The sequence below is a fragment of the Triticum urartu genome, unplaced genomic scaffold, assembly GCF_056163025.1.
Source record: "Triticum urartu cultivar PI428250 unplaced genomic scaffold, HENAU_Tu73 scaffold1, whole genome shotgun sequence".
NCBI classification, from domain to species: domain Eukaryota; kingdom Viridiplantae; phylum Streptophyta; class Magnoliopsida; order Poales; family Poaceae; genus Triticum; species Triticum urartu.
The window spans coordinates 7,618,235-7,633,234 of record NW_028259461.1 but is presented as its reverse complement, the minus strand read 5'-3'; positions in this window follow the sequence as shown (position 1 = coordinate 7,633,234).

Below are 15,000 nucleotides of genomic sequence, written 5' to 3'. Positions count from 1 at the left end.
TCTTCGTAGTGGCTCCGTTCCATGCCTCATTTCATAGGGAAGCCCAAAGTGGCTCTATTTCATTCTATTTCACTTCCTAGCACTTCCTATCATTTAATATCCATCCCTTTGGTCTTATTGACATAAGAGATGTCATTTATAGTCTATCTCTTTCTATATATGGAAAGTCAAGAAATTCTCATCGAAACATCGAGAAATTGTGCATATAGAAAACTCTAAAGAAAGAAAAAAAGGAGACCCATGCCATGATTTTCAAATCTTTTCTATTTAGTAGTCTAAGTTTCTCGATGAGGATAATTAATTCGGTCGTTGTGGTCGGACTCTATTATGGATTTCTGACTACATTCTCCATAGGTCCCTCTTAGATCTTCTTTCTCCAATCTTGGATTAGGGAAGAAGGAGATATTCGCGACTACTGGCGATTTCATTATGGGGCAGCTCATGATCTTCATATCGATCTATTATCCACCTCTGTATCTATTCTTTCTTAGCTAAACAGGTGGAAGATCTATCCAATTTGGTTATATTATATCATGGACTCGAAAAACGGATCTGAATTTGACTGAAATGCACGATCTTCACAGGTATCACTTTTCACGATACCTAAAAGGTGGAATAGCGATTTTCGAACCATTTCCTATAAGAGAATGGTTTCCATTACTTTGAGAAATGGATTCTTATATCAAACTATAGCTATTGCATTAAAGAAGAAAAGAAACTAATAGAAGTCGAAGACGCGGAATGATAGTGAATAGAGAGAAAGATTCTTCTGATTTTCTTGTTTCTATCTACTAGACGCCGTAGAGAATTGAGAATTTTCATGTCTTTCAATTCTCGTACTCGTAATTGGAAAGTTATGGAAGGAGACCCATCATTTTGCAATGAAAACAACATATAAAACTCTGGACAATTTCGAAATCAGGCCAAGCGTCTTAATACATATGCAAAAAAATTCATTATTGGCCCACCATTGATTAGAAGATTTAGCTTGTATGAATCGCTATTGGTTTGATACGAATAATGACAATCGTTTCAGTATGTTAAGGATACAGATGTATCCACAATTCATTTAGAGTTACTTAATAGTCTATTTCTTATACCATATCTCTATCCCGTGAAATTCTCGAGCCAAAAGATGGATGCATATGCTGTGTTTCATTTTGCTAAATGATATCAATTAAATGGTGTATCAATTCCATAAATTGCATATAGCAATAAATAAATCAGCAAAATTCTTTCTAATATTTTAGATAGAAGAAACATTTCTTCTATCTAAAATATTAGAAAGAATGTACCCTTCTATCCAAATCCAATTTGCATCGATAAAATAAATCCAAATTCCAGTAGTAGATGAATAATTGCAAATTTGTGTGTGTACGAGATTAGAATAACTTCAAAATAACTGACATAATTTTGTATTTTTCCTGATCAGAAAAATACATGAAAAAGAAAGGAGGTAGAAAAATTTTTGGATTTATGGTTAAAGAAGAAAAAGAAGAAAACAGGGGTTCTGTTGAATTTCAAGTATTCAGTTTCACCAATAAGATACGGAGACTTGCTTCACATTTGGAATTACACAAAAAAGATTTTTCATCGGAAAGAGGTCTACGAAGACTTTTGGGAAAACGTCGACGTTTGCTGGCTTATTTGGCAAAGAAAAATAGAGTACGTTATAAGAAATTAATCGGTCAGTTGAATATTCGGGAGCAGTAATTTAATCGTTCAAATTTTTTTCTTGTTTTATTATTTTTTTAGTAGTCTTATAGTAGTCTTAGATTTTTCATTTTGATGAGCCTCGCTTTGAGGAATTCATGGAATAATCCATTTTCATGGAATAATGAATTAAGGAAGAAAGGATATGAGTCTACCGCTTACAAGAAAAGATCTCATGATAGTCAATATGGGCCCTCAACACCCATCAATGCATGGTGTTCTTCGACTGATCGTTACTCTCGATGGTGAGGATGTTATTGATTGTGAACCCATATTAGGGTATTTACACAGAGGAATGGAAAAAATCGCGGAAAACCGAACTATTATACAATACTTACCTTATGTAACAAGGTGGGATTATTTAGCTACTATGTTTACAGAAGCAATAACAGTAAATGCACCAGAATTCTTGGAGAATATTCAAATACCACAAAGAGCCAGCTATATTAGGGTAATTATGTTAGAATTAAGCCGGATAGCTTCTCACTTGCTATGGCTTGGACCTTTTATGGCGGATCTCGGCGCACAGACTCCTTTTTTCTATATTTTTAGAGAGAGAGAATTAATATATGATCTATTTGAAGCTGCTACAGGTATGCGAATGATGCACAATTACTTTCGCATCGGAGGAGTAGCCGCCGATCTACCTTATGGATGGATCGATAAATGTTTAGATTTCTGTGATTATTTTTTACGCGGAGTTGTTGAATATCAACAACTTATTACACAGAATCCAATTTTTTTAGAGCGAGTTGAAGGAGTAGGTTTTATTAGCGGAGAAGAAGCAGTAAATTGGGGCTTATCGGGACCGATGTTACGAGCTTCTGGAATACAATGGGATCTTCGTAAAGTAGATCCTTATGAGTCTTACAACCAATTTGATTGGAAAGTCCAATGGCAAAAAGAAGGGGATTCGTTAGCTCGCTATTTAGTACGAATTGGTGAAATGAGGGAATCCATCAAAATAATTCAACAAGCTGTAGAAAAAATTCCTGGAGGACCTTATGAAAATTTAGAAGTCCGACGCTTTAAGAAAGAAAATAATTCTGAATGGAATGATTTTGAGTATAAATTTCTTGGTAAAAAACCTTCGCCCAATTTTGAATTGTCAAGACAAGAGCTTTATGTAAGAGTAGAAGCCCCAAAAGGTGAATTAGGGATTTATCTAGTAGGAGATGATAGCCTTTTCCCCTGGAGATGGAAAATCCGTCCACCCGGGTTTATTAATTTGCAAATTCTTCCTCAGCTAGTTAAAAAAATGAAATTGGCTGATATCATGACGATATTAGGTAGTATAGATATCATTATGGGGGAAGTTGATCGTTGAAATGATAATAGATAGGGTAGAGGTAGAAACTATCAATTCTTTTTCGAAATTGGAATTATTAAAAGAAGTCTATGGACTGATATCGATTCTACCCATTTTGACCCTCCTTTTGGGAATAACAATAGAGGTACTCGTAATTGTGTGGTTAGAAAGAGAAATATCTGCGTCGATACAACAACGTATTGGTCCTGAATATGCTGGCCCCCTGGGCCTGCTTCAAGCTATAGCAGATGGGACTAAGCTACTTTTTAAAGAAGATATTCTGCCATCCCGAGGAGATATTTCTTTATTTAGCATTGGACCCTCTATAGCAGTCATATCAGTTTTATTAAGTTTTTTAGTTATCCCTTTGGGATATCATTTTGTTTTAGCCGATCTTAGTATTGGTGTTTTTTTATGGATTGCCATTTCAAGTATAGCTCCTATTGGTCTTCTTATGGCAGGATATAGCTCAAATAATAAATATTCTTTTTCAGGCGGTCTACGAGCTGCTGCTCAATCCATTAGTTATGAAATACCATTAACTTTTTGTGTGCTAGCAATATCTCTACGTGTGATTCGTTAAAATAGATCTTTTTCCTATAAAATCCATTAACTATTTATATTCCTTTTCTTATTTAGTATTTGGGTTGGTAAGTTAAACTAGATAGCTATATGAGTGAAACAAAACAGCTTATAAATTTGTAGTAAAAAGAAAAAATCTCATTTCCTACGTACAAGAAAAAAGTGGAAGTAAACATAAGCAGTGTAAACTCTTTATCCCAAGGTTGATATTTTTTAATTAGTCATCATATCTTGAAGCGGCCAAGAATAAAGGATTCACGATATGGAATTCCATTACTAGAATACTCCTAGTTATTACTATAACTTAATAATCCATAAGAAGAATCCACCAAAAGTTAGTGAAGGGTTAGGAACACTAAAGTACATAAAGGATTAGTAATGGAAAATCTAAAACATTAGAGATTTTTGCCCATAAAAGGAATCATAATAAGGACTTGCAATTTGTAGAAATTATCAAGTAGTACTTTCTTCGGATTCCGATCCAGAGTATGTTCCCATTCACTTGTTAAGGAAATGGCTATCAAGAACGAATTAACCCTTTATCCATTTTTTCTTTTTAAATACCCCCTCCCTGGGGAAAGAAGAATAGTAAAAAAGATATGGAGTGCACTAGAAAAAATTTTCATTATTTCCTTCCTCTATCCATATTCATGCAGAATTGCTCATGAACTAATACCCAACTCTTTCCATTTATTAATTGAATTCCTATAACAAGTAACAAGTGTTTTATTCCAAGATTAAGTTATTACTGAACAAAGAAAAATTTTCATTATATTATAAAGGATGAGATCAATTCGGAAGCGCTTTTTCTTATTCTAGCAGACGGAATTCCTTTGGTCTAATTTAGGACTTTCAAATCTATTTTATTTTATCTAATTCTATCTACGCCCCCGGGGCTAGGAACAAAACAGTCCTTTCCTTTTTCTGATCATAGAGAAGCCGTATGAAGCTAAGGTTTCATGTACGGTTTTGAAATAGCGGTGGGAACTGTGATGTTATCACCGACTATGATTATCTAACAGTTCAAGTACAGTTGATATAGTTGAAGCACAGTCAAAATACGGTTTTTTTGGATGGAATATTTGGCGTCAGCCTATAGGTTTTCTGGTTTTTTTAATTTCTTCTTTGGCAGAATGTGAAAGATTACCCTTTGATTTACCAGAAGCGGAGGAAGAATTAGTAGCAGGTTACCAAACTGAATATTCCGGTATCAAATATGGTTTATTTTATCTTGTTTCTTACCTAAATTTATTAGTTTCTTCTTTATTTGTAACAGTTCTCTACTTGGGCGGGTGGAATTTATCTATTCCCTATATATCCTTTTTTGATTTTTTCCAAATGAATAAAGCAGTTGGAATTTTGGAAATGACAATGGGTATATTTATTACATTAACTAAAGCTTATTTATTTCTCTTCATTTCTATCACAATAAGATGGACTTTACCGAGGATGAGAATGGATCAGTTATTAAATCTTGGATGGAAATTTCTTTTACCTATTTCCCTGGGCAATCTCTTATTAACAACCTCTTCTCAACTTGTTTCACTATAAATAAGATAATACAATAATAGTAAGAATATTTTCAACACAAAAGCTCTCTCAAACAAGAGAAAGAAACATATCTTTTTCATAGATATTTAGAATGAATATGTTCCCTATGGTAACTGGGTTCATGAGTTATGGTCAACAAACAATACGTGCTACAAGGTACATAGGTCAAAGTTTCATAACTACCTTATCCCACACAAATCGTTTACCTATAACGATTCACTACCCTTATGAAAAATCAATTACACCAGAGCGTTTCCGAGGGCGAATCCACTTTGAATTTGATAAATGTATTGCTTGTGAAGTATGTGTTCGCGTATGTCCGATAGATTTACCCGTTGTGGATTGGAGATTTGAAAAGGATATTAAAAGAAAACAATTGCTTAATTATAGTATTGATTTCGGAGTTTGTATATTTTGTGGCAATTGTGTTGAGTACTGTCCAACAAGCTGTTTATCAATGACTGAAGAATATGAACTTTCTACCTATGATCGTCATGAATTGAATTACAATCAAATTGCTTTAAGTCGGTTACCAATCTCCATAATGGGAGATTACACAATTCAAACAATTAGGAATTCGTCTGAAAGTAAAATAAACAAAGAAAAATCTTCGAATTCAAGAACGATTACTGATTACTAAACTTTGATTTTGTCTTTCTGTTATAAAAATCTAATAATTCTTTATTAAACTTTAAAATTAAACTATAAAGAAAAACGAAAAACTACTGCTTATTGGAAATTATTTCTTATTTTAAATCAGACTAGATTTTCGTGATATAATATAATTTATAACTATAAGTTTATACACAAAAAAATACCCTAATCCTTTTTTCCTTCCTTGAATCCTTTAGTTTTAGTCAGTTCATGAAAAATTTTATACTATTAATTTCTTTTTATCCATAATGGATTTACCTGGACCAATACATGAGATTCTTATGCTATTTGGGGGATTTGTTCTTCTACTAGGGGGTCTAGGAGTAGTATTACTTACCAACCCCATTTATTCTGCCTTTTCGCTGGGATTAGTTCTTGTTTGTATATCCTTATTCTATTTTTTATTAAATTCCTACTTTGTAGCTGTCGCACAACTTCTTATTTATGTGGGAGCCATAAATGTCTTGATCATATTCGCTGTAATGTTCGTAAATGGCTCAGAATGGTCTAAAGATAAGAATTATTGGACTATTGGAGATGGGTTCACTTCACTCGTTTGTATAACTATTGTTTTTTCACTAATGACTACTATCCCAGATACGTCGTGGTATGGAATTCTTTGGACTACAAGATCAAACCAAATAGTAGAACAGGGTCTCATAAATAATGTTCAACAAATTGGAATTCATTTAGCAACCGATTTTTATCTTCCGTTTGAACTCATTTCCATAATTCTTCTAGTTTCTTTAATAGGTGCAATTACTATGGCTCGGCAATAAGAAAACTTAGAAAAAGTACAAATTATAAGAATTGCAAATCTAAAATAAATAACTAAAGAATCACAATTTTGATTTAGTAAAATCCATCTACTGCCAACAAATACCTCCTTTTTTTTTTTTTTTTTTTTCTTTTGTTGTGTAATTGTTCTATTGTAATTAATTGAATCGGTTCAATTCTTGCCCTCATATTGAAATGAATCGAGATTGATAAGGAGTTAGTTAATGATGTTTGAGCATGTACTTTTTTTGAGTGTCTATTTATTTTCGATTGGTATCTATGGATTGATCACAAGCCGAAACATGGTTAGAGCTCTAATATGTCTTGAACTTATACTGAATTCAATTAATCTAAATCTCGTAACATTTTCTGATCTATTTGATAGTCGCCAATTAAAAGGAGATATTTTCGCAATTTTTGTTATAGCCCTTGCAGCTGCTGAAGCCGCTATTGGACTATCCATTCTTTCTTCCATCCATCGTAATAGGAAATCCACTCGTATCAATCAATCTAATTTATTGAATAATTAGACTTTTGAATAATTAGACATAGAATCCTCTAAACAAAGGCGCACATATTAAAATAAATAGAAATCAATACTATTTTCTTAGTATTATTTGAGAATATCCATTTTTTTTAGTAGATTATTGCATAGTATTCTTTTTCACTTAAATGAATTTTTGTATTTGTAATTCATTGATATTGCAATTTGAATATTGCAATAATTTATATTGAAAAGACGATAGCCAATTTATTGGCTAATTCGAATTCGTCTGTACAATTCGTAAAATTCTTTCTTATTTCTTATTTATTGTTGAAATCCAAAATTAAAGTCTCTTGGCTCTCTTCACGCTTTCTCACAAACAGATTAAAAAATAGATTTTTTTTTTTGAAGTTTGGATAAACCATTGCTTCGTCTGGTGTCTACAATACATATGACTCATTATAGTACTAATTTCATTTTTACCAGATCGAAAAATTTTATGTTGAAAAGAAAAATTTATAGATCCAATGTCACATTCCGTAAAAATTTACGATACATGTATAGGATGCACTCAATGTGTACGAGCTTGTCCAACAGATGTATTAGAAATGATACCCTGGGATGGATGTAAAGCCAAGCAAATTGCTTCCGCGCCGAGAACCGAAGATTGTGTGGGTTGTAAGAGATGTGAATCTGCCTGCCCGACAGATTTTTTAAGTGTCCGCGTTTATTTAGGGCCTGAAACAACACGTAGCATGGCTCTATCTTATTGATACGTTACAAAAAACTTCACTCGAATCGTCTGTGTTCCTCTTTACCGAAGAAGCCTGTGCTCGAAATAATCGAGCACGGGCTTTTCTGGTCAAAACGTATCTTGTCTTTATCACTTTATCATGAGTTATTTTCCTTGGTTAACAATACTTGTTGTTTTGCCGATATTTGCAGGTTCATTAATTTTCTTTTTACCTCATAAGGGAAACAAAGTCGTTAGGTGGTATACTATATCTATTTGTTTATTAGAATTCCTTCTAATGACTTATGCGTTCTGTTATCATTTCCAACTGGAGGATCCCTTAATCCAATTAAAGGAGGATTATAAATGGATAGATGTCTTCGATTTCCACTGGAGATTGGGAATCGATGGACTTTCATTAGGATCTATTTTATTGACAGGATTTATCACTACTTTAGCTACTTTAGCAGCTTGGCCAATTACACGGAATTCGCGATTATTCTATTTCCTGATGCTCGCAATGTATAGTGGTCAAATAGGATTATTTTCTTCGCGAGACCTTTTACTTTTTTTTATCATGTGGGAGTTAGAATTAATTCCTGTTTACTTACTTTTATCCATGTGGGGGGGGAAGAGGCGTCTATATTCAGCTACAAAGTTTATTTTGTATACTGCAGGCGGTTCCATTTTTTTCTTAATCGGAGTTCTGGGTATGGGCTTATATGGTTCCAACGAACCAGGATTAGATTTGGAAAGATTAATTAATCAATCATACCCTGCAACCTTGGAAATACTTTTATATTTTGGCTTCCTTATTGCTTATGCTGTCAAATTGCCGATTATACCCCTACATACGTGGTTACCAGATACCCATGGGGAAGCACATTATAGTACATGTATGCTTTTAGCGGGAATATTATTAAAGATGGGAGCATATGGATTGATTCGGATCAACATGGAATTGTTACCTCATGCTCATTATCTATTTTCGCCCTGGTTAGTAATAATAGGAGCGATCCAAATAATCTATGCAGCTTCAACTTCTCTTGGTCAACGAAATTTCAAAAAAAGAATAGCTTATTCCTCTGTATCTCACATGGGTTTCATAATTATAGGAATTGGTTCCATAACCAACATTGGACTCAATGGAGCTATTTTACAAATATTATCCCATGGATTTATTGGTGCTACACTTTTTTTCTTGGCAGGAACCGCTTCTGATAGAATGCGTCTTGTTTATCTCGAAGAACTGGGGGGAATATCTATCCCAATGCCTAAAATTTTTACCATGTTTAGTAGCTTTTCAATGGCTTCTCTTGCCTTACCAGGAATGAGTGGTTTTGTCGCAGAATTAGTAGTATTTTTTGGACTAATTACTAGTCCAAAATTTCTGTTAATGCCAAAAACACTAATTACTTTTGTAATGGCAATTGGAATGATATTAACTCCTATTTATTTATTATCTATGTTACGCCAGATGTTCTATGGATACAAGCTATTTAATGTTCCAAACGCAAATTTTGTGGATTCTGGACCACGAGAACTCTTTATTTTAATCTGTATCTTTTTACCAGTAATAGGAATTGGTATTTATCCAGATTTTGTTCTCTCCCTATCCGTTGACAGGGTAGAGGCTCTCTTATCCAATTATTATCCTAAATAGGTTTGCTTTTTTTTACTCGTCTGCTCTATTAATGCAGAAATAAGTAAAAAAGTATATAATGCAGAAATAAGTAAAAAAGTATAATTAGATCTATCTCGAATTTTTGAGAACCCTTTGATAAGGCGTTCAAGGGGTTCTCAAATAAAACATAAAAGTAAAAACCTTCATTTCATGAAGGTTTTATTTTATGTAATCATTTAGGTGTTAATGTAAACGAACCATAACTATGTAAGCCTATTCCTAATAGATTTATACCAAAATAACAAATCCAAATTATAAGAAATCCTATCAAAGCTATAAGTGCAGAATTCGTACCCTTCCAATTTGGATTTGTTCTACTATGTAAATAAATTGCGAATATGGTCCAAGTAATAAATGCCCAAGTTTCCTTAGGATCCCAATTCCAATAGGATCCCCAGGCCTCATTAGCCCATACTGCTCCACAAAGAATACCTACGGTTAAAAGGGTAAATCCTAGGCTAATGACACGATAACTCCAAGAATCCAAACGCTCCGTTAATTGATATTTGTAATAATTTGGAAATGAAGGGACAGAGGTTCTTTTTAAAGCACTTCTTTTTGCATAAAAATATTTAATATCACTAAAGAAAAATGTTTTATTTAAAACATTTTTTTTCTTTTTAGAAAAGAAATGGAAATTATTTCGAAATCTAATGATTAGAATAGCGGCAGATAATAAGGATCCGCACAAAAGAGTTGCATAGCTTAATAACATCATACTGACATGCATCATTAACCACTGAGATTGTAGAGCAGGTACTAGTATCGTGGATTGATGCATTTCAGTTAAAAGACCCGATGTGGCAAAGCCTTGCGTTAAAATAGTACTTGGCGTAGTTATTGTGCTTAAATCATTTTTAGAGTTCTGTATTTTAGGAATGGTATGAAGAATATACAGGGCCCATGAAAGGAAGATCAATGACTCATATAAATTACTTAATGGAAAATGTCCCGAGGAAGCCCAACGAGAAACTAAGAATCCTGTTATAGAGAAAAAAGTAACTATCATTCCTTTTTCTGACGAATCGCGTAATCCTCCAAGTTCACGAACTAATAAGGTTATAAAATGAATCGTAATCACAATTGAAATCGTTGAGAAAGAGATATGAGTTAGTATATGTTCTAAAGTTGCAAATAGCATAAGGGGAAGGTCCCATTACAAAATTGTAAATTTCGAATTGATTTCTAATCTATTGTATTCTTTTTCAAGAATGCCGCCACTCGGATTCGAACCGAGATGCTTGAGCACTGCTTCCTAAGAGCAGCGTGTCTACCAATTTCACCATGGCGGCTAACTTCAAATAATAGGTAACTTAAAAGAATAATAGCTATTATCTTGGGAATCGTCGATATTGGGAAAGTCCATAAAATTTAGGAACATTAGAGTTTTCATTAAAATAGACTTCGTTTGGTAGTATCGTTTCCATTTTTTTTTTTTACAATAAACTCTTGCTTTGCCCAATAGAAACACAAACACTGCTTGAAAGAGTTGGAACTTCTTTTTTCTAACTTGCAATTATAGAACTAATTTTTTCTAATTAATTTCCCCTTTACATTTTGAAAATTCTTTCAATACAATGAAAAAAATCCAAAAGGGTTTCTATTTAATGATGAAATTAAAATAAAATGGATAAATAGAAAAGGCTTTTTGGATTTTTTAAAAATTTCTAGAATGAAAGTCTTTATGCTCTTATTAATAAGATTTACTAACCTTATGATTTTGGAGAAGATAGGTGGAAGTTGTAAGTCCTATTGTAAGAATACTCCACTTTTCATAATTTTCCTAATAGAATATGAGGATTCTATTAGGAAAATTATGAAAAGTTCATTGATAGGAAAAGAATACTTAGCACACAGTATACCAAACAAAACTTTTTTTTTCTTGTATATATAAGATAAGAGGGGTTTTTTGTTCTAAGAATATTGTACCGAGTAATTCGACACATAAAAGTACATTCAAAGAAGAATCCAAATTATTAAATAATTGGAATTCTTTTTTGATAAGTCAATTCATATTATTCCAAAATCTTATTATTTGTTTGTTGCCCAGAAAAACCCTTTGGTTTTGGATGCTCATTACCGCTCGAAAATGATCTTGATTTTACTAAAGAATAAGATTGTACTATGGAAAAATAAGTCTTTTTCTTCCAAATATTTTTACGAATACGCTTTTTTGACATTGAAGTACGTTTTTTTGGAACTGCCATTCAAAAAGGAAATTACTTTTTTCTAGTTGTATGTGAAAGACATCTATTGCTGCAAATCAATCCTTCTTTCTTCTTTTTATTAGTATTTATACTTAGATACTGAAAGATACTTAAATTTTGAATTATTTTTTACTTCATTTTGTCTAATGCGGATAAGACAACAAGAATTTTTTAACATTTTTTCTTTATATATTTTATACTTTTTTTTTAATAATATAGAATATATAGAAGGGTTTCTCATTTAAATCTATTTATATCTATTTATATATCAAGTATACTCCATATATAGATATATGGTATGGAAGCCTATCCCCCATATAAGATAAGACGGGGGGATAAAAAGAAGGGAAAATGAAAATAGTTAATTAAGTTCAGAATGGTATTCCATAAAGGAAAGGAATTCCAATCAAAACAAAAAATACTGAGTCTCTTAAACAAGACATTCTAAAACTTAGGTAATTTATAGTCATTAGAATTTTAGTTCTATATGAAGTAAGGACTATTCGATAATTTCTTATAAACATAGGTTTTCATTGGAATTCACTCAATCAGTTAATTATGGAACAAGAGAGCTGTTTCATCTTTGTTTTAAAGAAATATAAAAATGAATTATGAATAGAAAGTAAAATGATTCCACTTTTTTTTTTTTATTTTTATAAATATCTTTATTTAGTTAATAAAATAACTTCGTTACCTAGTTATTTTATTAACTTTTTTAATTTAACCAACTAAACCCATTCTTAATTTTTAATTATTTCAATGAGATAAATTTTGGAAAAATTAAGAATTTCAGTATTTTTTCTTATTCTTTTTATTTATTCTTTCAGAAAGAGATAAGAATTGGTTTGGTGAATCGGAAACAATTTTATAGAAAAATTGAAGTAAAAATTGAAGTAAAAATTGCAATTTCTTTTCTTATGGAACATACATATCAATATGCATGGGTAATCCCTCTTCTCCCACTTCCAGTTATTATGTCAATGGGATTTGGCCTTATTCTTATTCCGACAGCAACAAAAAATCTTCGTCGCATATGGGCTTTTCCTAGTGTTTTACTCTTAAGTATAGCTATGGTATTCTCAGTTCAACTGTCTATTCAACAAATAAATGGAAGTTCGATCTATCAATATCTATGGTCTTGGACCGTCAATAATGATTTTTCTTTAGAATTTGGATACTTGATTGACCCACTTACTTCTATTATGTTAATACTAATTACTACTGTAGGAATCCTGGTTCTTATTTATAGTGATGGTTATATGTCTCACGATGAAGGATATTTGAGATTTTTTGTTTATATAAGTTTTTTCAATACTTCCATGTTGGGATTGGTTACTAGCTCCAATTTGATACAAATTTATTTTTTTTGGGAACTCGTGGGAATGTGTTCTTATTTATTGATAGGCTTTTGGTTTACACGACCAATCGCAGCGAGTGCTTGTCAAAAAGCTTTTGTAACTAATCGTGTAGGGGATTTTGGTCTATTATTAGGAATTTTAGGTTTTTTTTGGATAACAGGTAGTTTAGAGTTTAGGGATTTGTTCAAAATAGCTAATAACTGGATTCCTAATAATGGAATTAACTCTTTACTTACTACTTTGTGTGCTTTTTTATTATTCCTTGGTGCAGTTGCGAAATCCGCACAATTCCCTCTTCACGTATGGTTACCCGATGCTATGGAAGGGCCCACTCCTATTTCGGCTCTTATACACGCAGCAACTATGGTTGCTGCGGGAATTTTTCTTCTAGCTCGACTTCTTCCTCTTTTCATATCTTTACCTTTGATAATGAGTTTTATTTCTTTAGTAGGTACAATAACACTATTCTTAGGAGCTACTTTAGCTCTTGCTCAGAGAGATATTAAAAGAAGCTTAGCCTATTCTACAATGTCTCAATTGGGTTATATGATGTTAGCTCTAGGTATAGGTTCTTATCAAGCTGCTTTATTCCATTTGATCACTCATGCTTATTCAAAAGCTTTATTGTTCTTGGGATCCGGATCCGTTATTCATTCAATGGAACCTCTTGTTGGATATTCACCAGATAAAAGTCAAAATATGGTTCTTATGGGCGGTTTAAGAAAATACATTCCAATCACAAGAACTACTTTTTTATGGGGTACACTTTCTCTTTGTGGTATTCCACCTCTTGCTTGCTTCTGGTCCAAAGATGAAATCCTTAGTAATAGTTGGTTGTATTCGCCCTTTTTTGGAATAATAGCCTCCTTTACTGCAGGATTAACTGCCTTTTATATGTTTCGGATATATTTACTTACATTTGATGGGTATTTGCGTGTTCATTTTCAAAATTACAGTAGCACTAAAGAGAGTTCCTTGTATTCAATATCCTTATGGGGAAAAAGGATACCCAAAGGAGTGAATAGGGATTTCGTTTTATCAACAACGAAGAGTGGAGTTTCTTTTTTTTCACAAAATATACCAAAAATTCAAGGTAATACAAGAAATAGGATAGGATCCTTTACTACGTCTTTTGGGGCTAAAAAAACTTTTGCCTATCCGCATGAAACGGGAAATACTATGTTATTTCCTCTTCTTATATTACTACTTTTCACTTTGTTCATTGGATTCATAGGAATCTCTTTTGATAATGGAGGAATTGGTAATGGAATAGCAGAGTTAACCATATTATCAAAGTGGTTAACTCCCTCAATAAACTTTACCCAGGAAAGTTCTAATTCTTTTGTAAATTCATATGAATTTATTACTAATGCAATTTCTTCTGTAAGTCTAGCTATCTTTGGTTTATTCATAGCATATATCTTCTATGGATCCGCTTATTCTTTTTTTCAGAATTTGGATTTAATAAACTCTTTTTACAAAGGAAATCCTAAAAAAGAATTTTTAGATCAAGTAAAAAAAAATATATACAGTTGGTCATATAATCGTGGTTATATAGATATTTTCTATACTAGGGTCTTTACCCTCGGTATAAGAGGGTTAACCGAACTCACGGAGTTTTTTGATAAGGGTGTTATTGATGGAATTACCAATGGAGTGGGTCTTGCTAGTTTTTGTATAGGAGAGGAAATTAAATATGTAGGGGGAGGTCGAATCTCGTCTTATTTATTCTTTTTTTTATGTTATGTATCTGTGTTTTTATTCTTTTTTCTTTCTTAAGTTAAGGAATTTACAACAAGTCTCTTGCAAAAATAACTATCCTATCCCCTTTCTACAATCTCTCTATATCCTTGTTACATAAGGTAAGTATTGTATAATAGTTCGGTTTTCCGCGATTTTTTCCATTCCTCTGTGTAAATACCCTAATATGGGTTCACAATCAATAACA